General features: G+C 37.9%; 2 pseudogenes; one reads left to right on the plus strand and one right to left on the minus strand.

Moving 5' to 3' along the window:
• Positions 1-258: 258 nt before the first annotated feature.
• On the minus strand, positions 259-7,017 carry LOC119819814 (annotated as a pseudogene).
• Positions 7,018-11,036: 4,019 nt separating this feature from the next.
• LOC119818403 lies at positions 11,037-11,412 on the plus strand (annotated as a pseudogene).
• Positions 11,413-14,947: the final 3,535 nt, after the last annotated feature.

Consider the following 14,947-nt stretch of genomic DNA (forward strand, 5'->3'; position numbering starts at 1 on the left):
GCAGGGGTCTTTCCTGTGGCCACCCTTGAGATTACACCGGGCTCCAGACACTAGCCTGGAGTGAGGTGACAATGATTCAGATCAGTCACATGATTACAAAGCTGGGGTTTCCAGCAGGGCTTCAGGTGGTCGGCGTACTGAAGACATCTAAGGAAGCAGTGGCATGGGTGGGGCAAGCACTGGGCCGGCCTTGTACCACTTTGATGACATCAGGGATAGGGTCTAAGCAGCTGGTGGCTCCAGGGATCTCCATCCACTTTACTTGACCAGGGGGTTCCTGAAGGACCTGCCAGCAAACTTGGCCTTGCTGCCCAGCTCTTCCTCAATTCTAAGAATCTGGTTGTACTTGGCCAGGCGCTAGAATCGGCAAGGGGCACCAGTCTTGATCTGCCCAGTGCAGAGCCCCACTACCAGGTCAGCAATGAGAGTATCCTTGGTCTCCCCAGAGCGATGGGACACCATGACACCCCAACCATTGGACTGGGCCAGCTTACATGCCTGCAGAGACTCAGTCAAGGAGCCGATCTGGTTCACTTTGAGCAGGAGGCAGTTGCAGGACTTCTCACTGACAGCCTTGGCAATCCTCTTAGGGTTGGTCACTGTGAGATTATCCCCAACCACCTGGATCCCTGAGCTAGCTGTGAACTTCTGCCAGGCTTCCCAGTCATCCTGATCAAAGGGGTCCTTGATGGACACCACCTGATACTTCCGGATGAAGGACTTGTGCAGGTCAGCCAGCTGGTCGGGGGTGATGTACCTGCTGGCGTCATCAGGAGACTTGAAGTCCAGGTCATACTTCCCGGACCTGAAGAACTCAGAGGCGGCCACGTCCATGCCGATGACAACCTGTAGCTCCAGAGCTTCTTTGTTCTCCAGGATGTTAGGCGCAAATCCGCCCTCCTCACCCAAATTGGTGGCATCCTTCCCATATTTCTCCTTGATGACATTCTTCAGGTTGTGATAAACCTGTGCCCCAATGCAGATGGCTTCGTGGAAACTGGACCACAGGGAGGATCATGAATTCCTGCATGGCCAGCTTGTTGCCAGTGTGAGACCCGCTGTTGATCACATTGAAAGCTGGGACCGGCAGGATGACTTCAGAGTTGCCAGCCAAGTCAGCAATGTTATGGTACAATCTTTTTTTTTTTTTTTTTTTTTTTTTTTTTTTTTTTTTTTTTTTTTTTTTTTTTTTTTCGAGACAGGGTTTCTCTGCAGCTTTAGAGCTTGTCCTGGAGCTAGCTCTTGTAGACCCGGCTGGTCTCGAACTCACAGAGATCTGCCTGCCTCTGCCTCCCAAGTGCTGGGATTAAAGGTGTGTGTCACCACCGCCCAGCGTGATGGTACAATCTTAACAAAGATCTTTTTCTCTGTATTTATTGAACAGCCAGAAAACATCTCTTTGAAAAATAGTGGGGTATTTACAGAAATCTTTATCCCACTTGTACAAGGGTAGTCCCTTGTTACTGATTCCAACTGATTCAAGTAATAAATATTATGACAAACATTATTGTTTAAAAACCATTATCTGTATGACTTCATCAACAATTTTTGATATTTGTTTTAGAAGATTTTCTCAAACTTATACTTTGTGTTCTTGATAAATGGTTGTCATAACACACACAAAATCATATTCAATATCCTTTAGTCAAAAACATTGAAGAGCATATAATTAAATATTAGAACTTCAGGAAGCCTGAGCCAGAAATCTCTGCCAGAATAGGTACAAGGGAGTAATCTCAGTGGGAGAAGGCCTGAGGCAGGGACCTCCACAGGAGCAGGTATGGTAGAAAATCTCCCAAAAGAGGAGGCCTGAGACAAAGACCACTGAGTCCTTCTATGGGACTGGGCCTGAGCAGGGACCTCCACAGGAGCAGGTATGAGGGAGAAACTACCAAAAGAGCAGGCTTGAGACAAAGACCCCTGTGGGACCAGGCCTGAACCATTGTACTCTGCCAGAGCAGTCCTGAGCCAGGAATATCTGCAGTAGCAGACACAAACCAGCAATCTCTGCTAGAGTAGAGGAGACATTGACTTCCGAAGGACCTGACCAAAAATAGTGACCTTGCAGAAACAGGAACGACTTTATGACTGCTGAGAAAGCTGACCTGAGCCAGAGAATGAAATCAGAGAAACATCACAGTCACAATAGCCACAAATAGCATAACATATTTTGGATCAACTCTAAACATAGAAGTGGAAGACCTGTATGACTAGACCTATAAATCTTTGAAGAAAAAAATTGAAGAAGACACCAGAAAATGGAAAGATCTCCAACGCTTTTGGTTACGTAGAATTAACATAATAAAAATGGCAATCTTACCAAAAGCAATTTAAAGATTCAATGCAATGCCCAACGAAATCCCTGCAAAATTCTTCATAGCCCTTGAAGGAACAGTACTCTACTTCATATGCAAAAGCAAAAAAACCCAGACTAGCAAAAGTAATCCTGTAAAACAAAGGAACTTCTGGAGGCATCACAATCCCTAACTTCAAACTCTACTACAGAGCTACAGTACTATAAATAGCCTAGTTTTGTCATTAAAACAGATAGGAAGACCAATGGAAACAAATCAAAGTCCCAGATATTAATCCATACACCTATGAACACCTGATTTTTGATAAAGAGGCAAAAAATGTCAAATGGAAAAAAGAAAGCATATTCAATAAAAGTGCTGGCATAACTAAATATCAACATGTAGAAGAATTAAAACAGATCCATATCTATCATTATGCACAAAACTCAAGTACAAATGGATCAAAAATATCAACATAAAACCAACCACACTGTACCTCATAAAAAAGAAAGTGGGAAACCAATGTATCTTATTAGATCACCAGGGCTTAAAATTAGAGTTCAACAGCAGCACTAATTTCAGAAAGCCCACAAACACATAGAAATTTCAAAATGGTCACCTAAATCACCAAGGGGCCAAGAAAGAAATAAAGAAATAAATTAAAGACATCATAAAATTCAGTGAAACTGACCATACAAGATACCCAAATTTATGGGACTCAGTTAAAGTAGTATTAAGAGAAAATTTCATAGCACCAAAATTCATAAAGAAGCTGAAAACATCCTACATTTGTGAGATAACAGAAAATCTGTGAACTATAGAACAAAAAGAAGCAAACAGTTCCATGATGATTGGATAACAGAAGTAATCAAATTTAGAGTTGAAATCAATAAATTGAAAATAAAACAATGCAAAGAATAGAGACAAAGAGTTGGTTCTTCAAAAAAATCACAAAAATAGACAAACCATTATCCAAATGAGTCATAAAGCAGAGAGAGAGAGAGATTATCCATATTAACAAAATCAGAAATAAAATGTAGGATATGACAACAGACATAGAGGATATCCAGCGAATCTTCAGGTCATATATTGAATACCTGTACTCAATAAAACTGAAAAACTTAAATGGACACTTTCCTTGATAAATATCACTTACCAAAATTAAATCAAGGCTATATAAGCAAATTAAATAGACTTAATAATGCTAAAGAAACATAAACAATCATCAAATATCTCCCAAGCAAAAAGGTATAGGGCCAGATGGTTTCAGAGCAGAATTCTATATGATTTTAAAAGAAGAACTAATGCCAGTACTCCTCAAATTGTTCCACATAATAGAAACAGAGGAAACATTGCTAAAGTCTTTTCATGAGGCTAAAATTATCTTGATACCCAAACCACACAAAGACATTACTAAAAAACAGAATTACTGACCAATCTCATTCATAAACATAAAATCAAAAATATTCAATAAAATACTAGTAAACTGAATTTGAGAACATAACAAAAAAATCATCCACCATGACAGGGTAGTCTTCATCTGAGAGATTCAAGATGATTCAATATACAAAAATCTGGGAGTATAATCTATCATATACACAAACTGAAAAACAAAATCACATGTTCATCTCATTAGAAGCTGAAAAAAATTTCAATAAAATACAACATCTATTTTTGATAAAGGTTTGGAGAAAGCATCAATGTAATGAACATAACTAAACATAATATTGGCAATGTACAGCAAGCCAACAGCCAACATCAAACTAAATAGAGATAAACTCAAAATGATACCACTGAAATCAGGAACAAGTCAAGGTTGTCTACTCTCTCTATATCTATTCATTATAGTATTTGAGATTCTAACTAGAACAATAAGACAACAAATGATCAAGGGAATACAAATCAGAAAGGAAGAAATCAAATTCTCAATATTTGCTGATGATATTATAATTTACATAATGGACCCCAAAACTTCTACCAAGGAATTTCTACAACTCATACACACAACTTCAGTAATGTAGCATGATACAAGATTAACTAAAAAATTAGTAGCCCTCCTTTAAATAGATGATAAATAGGCTGAGAAGTAAGTCAGAGAAACATCACTCTTCACAATAGCCACAAATAACAGAAAATATATTGGATTAATCTAACCAAACAAGTAGAAGATTTGTATGACAAATATTTTAAATCTTTAAAGTAGGAAATTGAAGAAGACACCAGAAAATTAAAAGATCTCCCATGTATTTGGATAGCTAGAATTAACATAGTAAAAATATCAATCTTAACAAAAGCAATATATAGATTCAGTGCAATGTCCATCAAACTCCCAGCAAAATACTTCACACACCTTAAAAGAACAATACTCAACTTTATGTTGAAAAGCAAGAAACCCAGGAAAGACAAAACAATCCTGGAAAAAAAAGAACTTCTAGAGGCATCACAATCTCTGACTTCAAATACTACTATAGAGCTGCAGTACTGAAAACAGCTTGGTATTGGCATAAGAACAGAGAGGACCAATTGAACTGAATAGAAGACCCAGATATTAATTCACAGATCTTTGAACACCTGATTTTTGACAAAAAAAAACAAAAAAAATCATATAGAAAATAGAAAGCATATTTAACAAATGGTGCTGGCATAATTGGATATCAACTACTGAGAGAGGGTAAGACATATTGCTTTGGAAAACATCAAGGCTCTTCATACTATATCTAAGCTGAGTAAGGTATCCTTCCAAAAAGAATAGGTTTCCAAAAAGTCAGTACAAGAAGTAGGGATAAATTCTGGTGCCACTTTGAGTGGCCCCACAGTCTGCCCAGCCATGGAACTGCCTCTCACATCTAGATGGTTCAGATTAGTCCTATGCTGGTTCCTTTACTGTCTGACTAGAGTTGATGAGCATTCAGAAGCTTAGGTAAACTGTTTCAGTGGATGTCCCAATTGTGGTCTTGACCTCTTTGCTCATATTATCATTCTTCCTACTCTTCAACTGGACTTTGGGAACTCAGCTAGCACTCTGCTGCAGGTCTCTGACTTTGTTTCCATCAGTTGCTGGATAAAGTGTTTATGGTTACATTTATAATATCATAAATCTGACTATAGGGTAAGACCACTTCAGGCACCCTTTCCTCTATTGCTTAGGGTTTTAGCTGGGATCATCATTGTGGATTCTTTGGAATTTCTGTAGTGCCATGTTGATTGCCAATCCGACAATGGCATGTACAATTAAAATTTCTCTTCCTCATAGTTATGGACTATAGGCTTGTCATCCTTTGCTTTACAGCTAGTATACACTTATGAGTAAATACCATGTTCATCTTTCTGCATCTGGGTAACTTCACTCATAATTTGTTTTGGTTCCATACATTTGCATTCAGATTTCAAGATGTCATTGTATTTTACAACTGATTAGTACTCCATTGTGTAAACATACCACATTTTCTTTATCTATTCTTCAGTTGGGGGGCATTCGGGTTGTTTCCATGTTCTTTTTATTTCAAATAATGTTGCTATGAACATAGCGGGCATCATATTCTTCAATTTGCCTCCTGGTGTCTAGGTTCAATAGTATCTTTAGGGAATCCCAAATCATGTACAAAGAGATTAATGAAGCCTTTTTCTAAAATTAGTTATTACACTATATATCTATTAATATCATGATTAAAAAGCTTAATATATTTCATACCTTAAGAAAAGCTGTAAAGCATACCTTAAGAAAAGTAGAAGAATGGATGAAGAAAGTGTGGAATATATACATATTAGAGTACTACTCAGTGGTAAAAAAAATAACATCTTGAATTTTGCATGCAAATGGATGTAAATAGAAAACACTATTCTGAGTGAGGTAACCCAGACACAAAAAGATGAACATGGGATGTACTCATTCATAATCGGTTTCTAGACATAAATAAAGGACACTGACCCTTTAATTTGTGATCCTAGAGAAGATAATAAGAAGGTAAACCAAAAGAAAACCATATAGTTATACTCCTGGATATTGGAAGTAGACAACATTGCCGGGCAAAAATTGGGAACTTGAGGGCAGGGTGGGATGGGGGCAAGGGGAGCTGTGCATCCATATAGACTAGGGTCCCCAAAAGCCAGAACATGCCAGAAAAACAAGTCCCAGTGCCTTTATCAATGGCTTCTCACTCATCCCGCAATGTCAGCCACAATCAGAGAGTCTGTTTTGATCATATGCTCATTCAGACCCAGTCCAGCTGGATTTGGTGAGCTCCCATTAGAACAGGCACACTATCTCAGTTGACAGACCAACCACTTGTGGCCCTGACTTCCTTGCTCATCTTTTCCCTTCTTCTGCTCTACAATAGGACCTTGGGTGCTCAGTCCTTTGCTTTGATGAGGGTCTCTGTATCTATCTCTATCCATTGGTTCTCTGTTTCTATCTTCATCCATAGCCAGACAAAGATTCAATGGTGATATTTAAGATAATAATCAGTGTGATAGTGAGGCAAGGACAGTTCAGGCACCCTCTCCTCTGCTGTCCAAGGACCTAGCTGGGGACCTCCCCATGGACACCTGGGATCCCCTCTAGAGCCAAGTCTCTTGCCAACCCTAAAATGGATCTCTTAATGTAGGTATCTTCTTCCCTGCTCCTATATCTGCCCTTCTTCCATCTCTACTCTCCTACTCCCCTAAGCTCTTGCCATTCCTTCCCATCACCCTTCCCTTTTAACCTCTCCCCTTCATTCCCCATGCTCACAACTTTTGCCCAACGATCTTGTTTGCTTCCAGTTTCCAGGAGGATCTATATATGTTTTTCTTTGAGTTCACCTTGTTATTTGGCTTCTCTAGGCTTGTGAACTATAGGCATAATGTCCTTGGTTTATGGCTAGAGTCCACAAATTAATGAGTACATACCATATTCATCATTTTGGGTCTGAGTTATCTCACTCAGGATAGTGTTTTCTATTTCCTTTTATTTGCATGCAAAATTCAAGATGTCATTTTTACCACTGAGTAGTACTCTAATATGTATATATTCCACACTTTCTATATCCATTTTTCCATGGAGGGGCATCTAGATATTTTCCAGCTTCTGGCTATTACAAATAATGCTGCTATGAACATAGTTGAACAAATGCTTTTGTGGTATTATTGGGCATCTCATGGGTATATTACCAAGAGTGGTATTACTGGATCCTGATGTAGGTTGATTCCCAATTCCTGAGAAACCACCACACTGATTTCCAATGTGGTTGCACAAGTTTGCATTCCCACCAGTAATGGATGAGGGTTCCCCTACTCCACATCCTCTCAAGCGTAGGCTATCATTGGTGACAGATGTAAGATGGTATCTTTGCTGACAGGTATAAGATGGTATCTCAAGGTTGTTTTGATTTGCTTTTCCCTGATTACTAAGGAATTTGAACATGACCTTAAGTGTCTCTTGGTCATTTGAACTTCTTCTGTTGAGAAGTGTCTGTTCAGTTCTGTGCCCCATTTTTTAATTGGGTTAGTTAGAGTTTAAAAGTCTAGTTTCTTGAGTTTTTATATATTTTGGAGATCAGGCCTTTGTCTGATGTGGGGTTGGTGAAGATCTTCTCCCATTCAGTAGGATGTCTTTTTGTCTTAATGACAGTGTCCTTTGCTTTACAGAAGCTTCTCAGTTTTAGGAGGACCGGTTTATTCAATGTTGCCCTAATTGTCTGTGTTACACACTAATAGTAGGGGACTTCAACACTCCTTTCTCACCAATTGAAAAGTCAATCAGACAGAAACCTAACAGTGAAATAAGAGAACTAATTGAGGTAATGAATCAAATGGACTTAACAGACATCTATACAACATTCCACCAAAATAGGAAAGACTATACCTTCTTGTCAGCATCTCATGGAACCTTCTCAATAATTGATCACATATTCGTTAACAAAACAAAACAGATGCAAAAAAAATTTTGAGTAACCACCTGTGTCTTATCAGATCACAATGGACTAAAGTTAGAATTTAACAATAATTCTACCCTCAGAAAGCCCACAAACTCATGATAACTGAAAAGCCAACTACAAAACCACCCCTGGGTCAGGGAAGAAATAAATAAAGAAATTAAAGTCTTCCTTTAATTCAACAAAAATAAAGACACAACATAACCAAACCTATGGGACACTCTGAAATCAGTGCTAAGAGGAAAGTTCATAGCTCTAAGTGCCCATATTCAAAAAATGGAGAAAGCTCACATTAGAGACTTAACAGCACAGCTGAAAGCTCTAGAAAAAAAGAAGCAGACTCACCCAGGAGCAATAGAAGACTGGAAATAATCAAACTGAGAGCTGAAATCAACAAAATAGAAATACAGAAATCAATCCAAAGAATCAATGAAACAAAGAGAAGGTTCTTTGAAAAAGTCAACAGATTGACAAACTTTTATCCAAACTAATCAAAAGGCAGAGAGAGAAAATGCAAATTAAAAAACATCATAAATGAAAAGGGGCACATAACAAGAGACACTGAGAATATTCAGAGAATCATTAAGTCTTACTACAAAAGTTTATATGACACAAGGTTTGAAAATATAAAAGAAAGGAACTTGTTTTTAGATAAATACCATTTACCAAAATTAAATCAATACCAGGTGAACAATTTACATAGACCTATAAGTTGTGAGGAAATAGAAGCTATCATAAAAAGCCTCCCAACCAAAAAAAAGTCCCTGACCAGATGGTTTTAATGCAGAATTTTATAAAAACTTCCAAGGAGAGCTGATGCTTATTCTCCTAAATGTGTTTCACATAATTGAAACAGAAGAGTCATTGCCAAACTCTTTTTATGAAGCTACCGTCACCCTGATTCCAAAACCACACAAAGACCCAACCATGAAAGAGAATTACAGACCAGTCTCACTCTTGAACATCGATGCAAAAATTCTCAATAAACTACTGGCAAACTGAATCCAAGAATACATTAATAATTATCCATTATGATCAAGTAGGCTTCATCCTAGAGATGAAGGGCTGGTTCAACATACAAAAACCTGACAATGTCATCCATCATATAAATAAACTGAAAAAAAGAAAAATATGATCATTTTTTTAGATTCTGAGAAAGCATTTGACAAAATTCAACACCCCTTTATGATAAAGGTCGTGGAGAGGTTAGGGATACACGGATCCTACCTAAATATAATAAAAGCAATATAAAGCAAGCCCACAGCTAATATCAAATTAAATGGAGAGGAACTCAAAGCCATTCCACTAAAATCAGGAAGAAGACAAGGCTGTCCACTCTCATCATATCTATTCAACATAGTGGTTGAAGTTCTAGCAATAGCAATAAGACAACATAAGGAAATCAAGGAGATTCAAATTGGAATGGAAGAAGTCAAGCTTTTGTTATTTGCAGATGATATGATAGTGTACATTAGTGACCCCAAAAACTCTGCCAGAGAACTCCTACAGCTGATAAATACTTTCAGTGATGTGGCAGGTTACAAGATCAACTAAAAAAAAATCAGTAACCATTCTATATACAAAGGGGAGAGAAGCAGAGAGGAAATTCAGAGAAACTTCACCTTTTATGATAGCCACAAATGGCAAAAAGTATCTTGGGGTAACTCTAACCAAGGAAGGGAAAGTTCAATTTGACAAGAACTTTAAGACTTTAAAGAAAGAAATTAAAGAGGACACCAGAAAATGGAAGGATCTCCCATGCTCTTGGATGGGTAGGATCAACATAGTAAAAATGGCAATTCTACCAAAAGCAATCTATAAATTCAATGCAATCCCCATCAAAATCTCAACAAAATTCTTCACAGACATTGAGAGAACAATGATCAGCTTTATATGGAAAAACAAAAAACCCAAGATAGCCAAAACAATCCTATACAATAAAGGAACTTCTGTTGTCATTACCATCCCTAACTTCAAACTCTATTACAGAGCTACAGTAATGGAAACAGCCTGGTATTGGCATAAAAACAGAGATGTTGACCACTGGAATCTATTAGAAGACCCAAATATTAACCCACAAACCTATGAACACTTGATTTTTCAACAAAGGAGCTAAAAGTATACAATGGAAGAAAAAAAGCATCTTCAACAAATGGTGCTGGCATAACTTGATGTCAACCTGTAAAAGAAGGAAAATAGATCCATATCTATTTTCATGCACAAAACTCAATTCCAAATGGATTAAAGATCTTGCTGTAATTATTAAGAAAGGCTGATACATGTTATTGATAAAAGAATACCTGTAGTTTGTTTAAAATGGAACATGTTTAATAATTGTCATTGTTTGGTATATTTTCCACAGTAAGACCTTCTCTGAATTTGGATTTGAGGAAATCATTCAAAGGGAAAACCAATACTACTATGAGCTCTGGGTTGTAGTTATTAGGACCTCTCTTGGTTTATCCACATTCCATAGTGTTGATCTTCAGTACTGATAGGTTAGGGTTCTTTAGCCAAGTATGTAATCCTCTGATGATTCTCCCTTATCTTTTTCTTGATAAATCAATATCAAACTAAATTTTTGGAACATTGTGTTTGTGCTTGAAAGAATTGCAGAAAGATGGTGTTTTTCTTTTTACTAGAATATGAGATAGTTTCACGGGAACAGACATTTTGGTAATTAGTATGATGACTTTTATCATCATGTAAATATGATAAATGAATTCACTGATGTTGAAGTGCACTGAAGTCCATTAAACTGTCCTCTACACCTTTTTCCCCGACATCTTAGGGAGGCTGCAATGGTCACCGCCACTCGCCGAGCTTCATCATGCTGCCCAAGGATGACAAGAAGAAGAAAGATGCTTGAAAGTCGGCCAAAAATGCCAAAGACCCAGTAAATAAGTCCGGTGGCAATGCTAAAATGAAGAAGTTGTCCAAAGGCAAAGTTCGGGACATGCTAAACAATCTAGTCCTGTTTGACGAGACTACATATGATAAACTCTGTAAGGAAGCTCCCAACTATAAATTTATTACTCCAGCTTTAGTCTCTGAGAGACTGAAGATTCATTGTTCCTTGACCAGGGCAGCCCAGGGAGCTCCTTAATAAAGGGCTTATCAAGCTGGTTTCAAAGCCCAGAGACCAAGTAATTTACACGAGAAACACAAAGGGTGGAGATGCCCCACCTGCTGGTGAAGATGCATGAACAGGTTCAATCAGCTGTACATTGGAAAAATAAAACTTTATTAAATCAAAAAACTGTCCTCTACATTACACCTATATATTCCTCCTCCATGTGTTTAAAAGATGATAATATCCATATCTGTTAAGAGGTAAACTGAGAGGACTACATGTGTACAATGCTCAGATACTTTTACATGATGGGAAGGGCCATATTTGTAATCTAGCTATTTTTAGGTCATTCAAATGCCTGCACAGGAGTCCAATAAAGTGCTGATCCACAAAACAGGACTTGAATGCAATATTTTTTTCATATTGGCATACTATCTGAGATCATAGACTTTGTTCATGACCCTTCAGAGAAACTGGCAAATAATTAAGGGATTTCCTAATAAAATTAATATAGAATTGCTTTATGACATAGAAATATTATTTCTTGGCGGTCTATCCAAAGAAATTAAATTATCATATGGAAGTATCTTGTCTCCACTTACTATCATATTGTGTATATTTTATTGAATAAAACTTAGTATTTTGAACTATTCTTGCTCTATTTCTAATAAGATTTCCACATGGCCATAGGAAAGGCACTGCACAAATGATTTCATGACCAAAAGGAGTGATAAGAAGGGGAAGCTGATATAGTTCAGTAGCACAGTTCTAACTCAGTATATTTTAAGCCCTGGATTCGATCCAAAATACCAAAGCAGAAAAAAAAATTGAGGTTGGGAAAACAACTCAGTTGGTAACATAGTTCTATGAGCAAGACACTCTAAATTTGGATCCCTAATATCCAAATAAGCAGCTGGGAATAGCAATGGATATCTATAGGTCCAACACTGGGGACAAATAGGTGCATCATAGGAGCATTTTGACATGCCAGTAATGCCCAATTGATGAAATTCATATTGATTTATAAACTCTAATCTAAAGAAGGATTATTATTGGAAATGAAAGACACCAAAAATCTACCTCTAGCCTCTATATGTGTGTTTACACATATAGAACAAGCACTTGTGTACACAATTGTACATACTCACAACAGTTTAAAACACTGCACACACACACACACACACACACACACACATACACATATGCCTATACACACAAACACACAGATATACAAAGAATGAAAGGGAATATTAAGTGGTTTTATAGAAAGAGGTTCAATACCAAAAACAAAGAGTTAATATTTGGTACATCAATTTTCCTCATTTTGGTAAACCACAAAATATAAAAATTGGAATTGCTACAAGAAATTTTACACAAATTGTCATCTCCTTTTATCTATTATATTTTACTCTAGAAACCATGAACTGTTGAATACTGAACATATGTGCTATTTTAAAATGCAATGCTGTGCTTTCAGCAATTAGCATGCATGTGCTTATTTAGATTCCACAATTTGGATGAATCTGAAAGAGATTAAAAGTGAAAAGTGAATTTCCATTTCAATGAGAATGAAGAACAAATAAGTCCATAGGGATAGGCAGGGAAAAGAGGAGGAGAACTAGGGAACATGAGGTGTGAACAAGAGATGCTTGACTTTCTTTGATTCTAGAATAATGTTAGAAAGAAGAGAAACCAGCATTGTAAATTTTATTGTCAGGATTCTGCCCAGTTAAGTGGTAACTCATGTGATTCCACACAAAACTACAGCATGATGAAGAGTTAGAATTAAATGATAAACAATGATTTGAATTAAATTAATATACCTATAAAGGGTACAGTGAGTATATTTGTACACTCCCATGAGGAAATATTCATATAGTTCTGAATTAGGCTACAGTGAGATAGTTAGAAGCAAGAGGATATCAGAATAAAAATATCCTGTCTCTTGTTTCTATGTGAGATATGAAGAGACACACCCAGCACAAAGATTTTAAGCTATGTCACTGATTGTGAAACATCTGTGTCCATTCAGTCAATAAATCAATTAATATCACAAAGCATTTAAATCATCTGTCACAAGTGTGATTAATATTTGCAAGGGCTACATCTAAATACTTTTGGTAGACCAACAGTTTCTCTTGTCAGAAGTCACCCATGCTCAAACCATCCATATGCCAGTACCAGAAGAAAACATGACTTCAAAGCTTAATCTTAAATTATCAGAAAATTATGTAATTCTGACATCACATATTCTCCAAGTACAAGTCATTGAGTGCCTTTTAGACATGAGTTTATCTCTGACAAAGTGTATAGGGAGCCATCATGATGTTCTGAGCATTGGGTGGGAACATAATATTGCAGAAAGACTGAGTATTACTTCAGGCTATGCCAAATTTCTATGGCTTTAAGTTTGTCCTTTCAGTAAAGAACACAGAAGCCCAAAAAGCATTTCCAGTAAACCCAGGTTCCTCTCTCTGCCCAATGTGCTGAAAAAACTGCAGTACCTTGAAACTACCATTTATTGACTTCCTTTGACAGATAGTATTTGTGCTACAAGAACATTGATGGTACAAAGTCCAGTCTGTGTGCACAGCATTATTTTACTCAATTTTTTTCTTTACTTTTATTAAAAATTTCTGCCTCCTCCCTGCCTCCCATTTACCTCCCCCTTCCCCCTCCACTCCCCCTCCCTTTCCTATCCGAAGAGCAGTAAGGGTTCGCTGCCCTGTGGGAAGTCCAAGTTCCTTCCCCCTCCATTAAACTATAGGAAGGTGAGCATCCAAATAGGCTACCCTCCCAAGCCAGTATAAGTAGTAGGATCAAAATCCAGTGCCATTATCCTTGGCTTCTCAGCAGCCCTCTTTGTCCGCCATGTTCAGGGAGTCCAGTTTTATTTCATGCTTTTTTAGTCCCAGTCCTGCTGGCCTTGGTGAGCTCCAATTAGATCAGCCTCACCATCTCGGTGGGTGGGTTCACCCCTCACGAACCTGACTTCCTTGCTCATGGTCTCCCTCCTTTTGCTCCTCATTTGGACCTGGGAGCTCAGTCCGGTGCTCCAATGTGGGGCTCTGTCTAAATCTCCATCCATCACCAGATGAAGGTTCTATGGTGATATGCAAGATATTCATCAGTATGGGTATAGGATCTGGCCATTTCCAGCTCCCTCTCCTCAGCTGCCCAAGTACCTAGCTGGGGGTATCTCCCTGGACACCTGGGAACCCCTCTAGAGTCAAGTCTCTTGCAAACCCTAAAATGGCTCCCTTAATTAAGATATATGCTTCCCTGCTCCCATATCTACCCTTCCTATATCCCAACCATCCCATTCCCCCAAGCGCTCCCCATCCTCCCCTTTACACTTTTCTCTCCCCTTCTCCTCTTACCCCATCCAACCCCATCCCCAAGTTCCCAATTTTTGCCCAGCAATTTTTTCTACATCTAATATCCCGGAGGACAACTATATGTTTTTCTTTGGTTTCACTTTCTTAATTAGCTTCTCTAGGATCACGAATTATAGGCTCAATGTCCTTTATTATGGCAAGAAACCAATTATGAGTGAGTACATCCAATGTTCATTTTGGGTCTGGGTTACCTCACTCAGAATAGTGTTTTCTATTTACATCCATTTGCATGCAAAATTGAAGATGTCATTGTTTTTCATCGCTGAGTAG

This window comes from Arvicola amphibius, chromosome 7, assembly GCF_903992535.2.
Source record: "Arvicola amphibius chromosome 7, mArvAmp1.2, whole genome shotgun sequence".
Lineage (NCBI taxonomy): Eukaryota > Metazoa > Chordata > Mammalia > Rodentia > Cricetidae > Arvicola > Arvicola amphibius.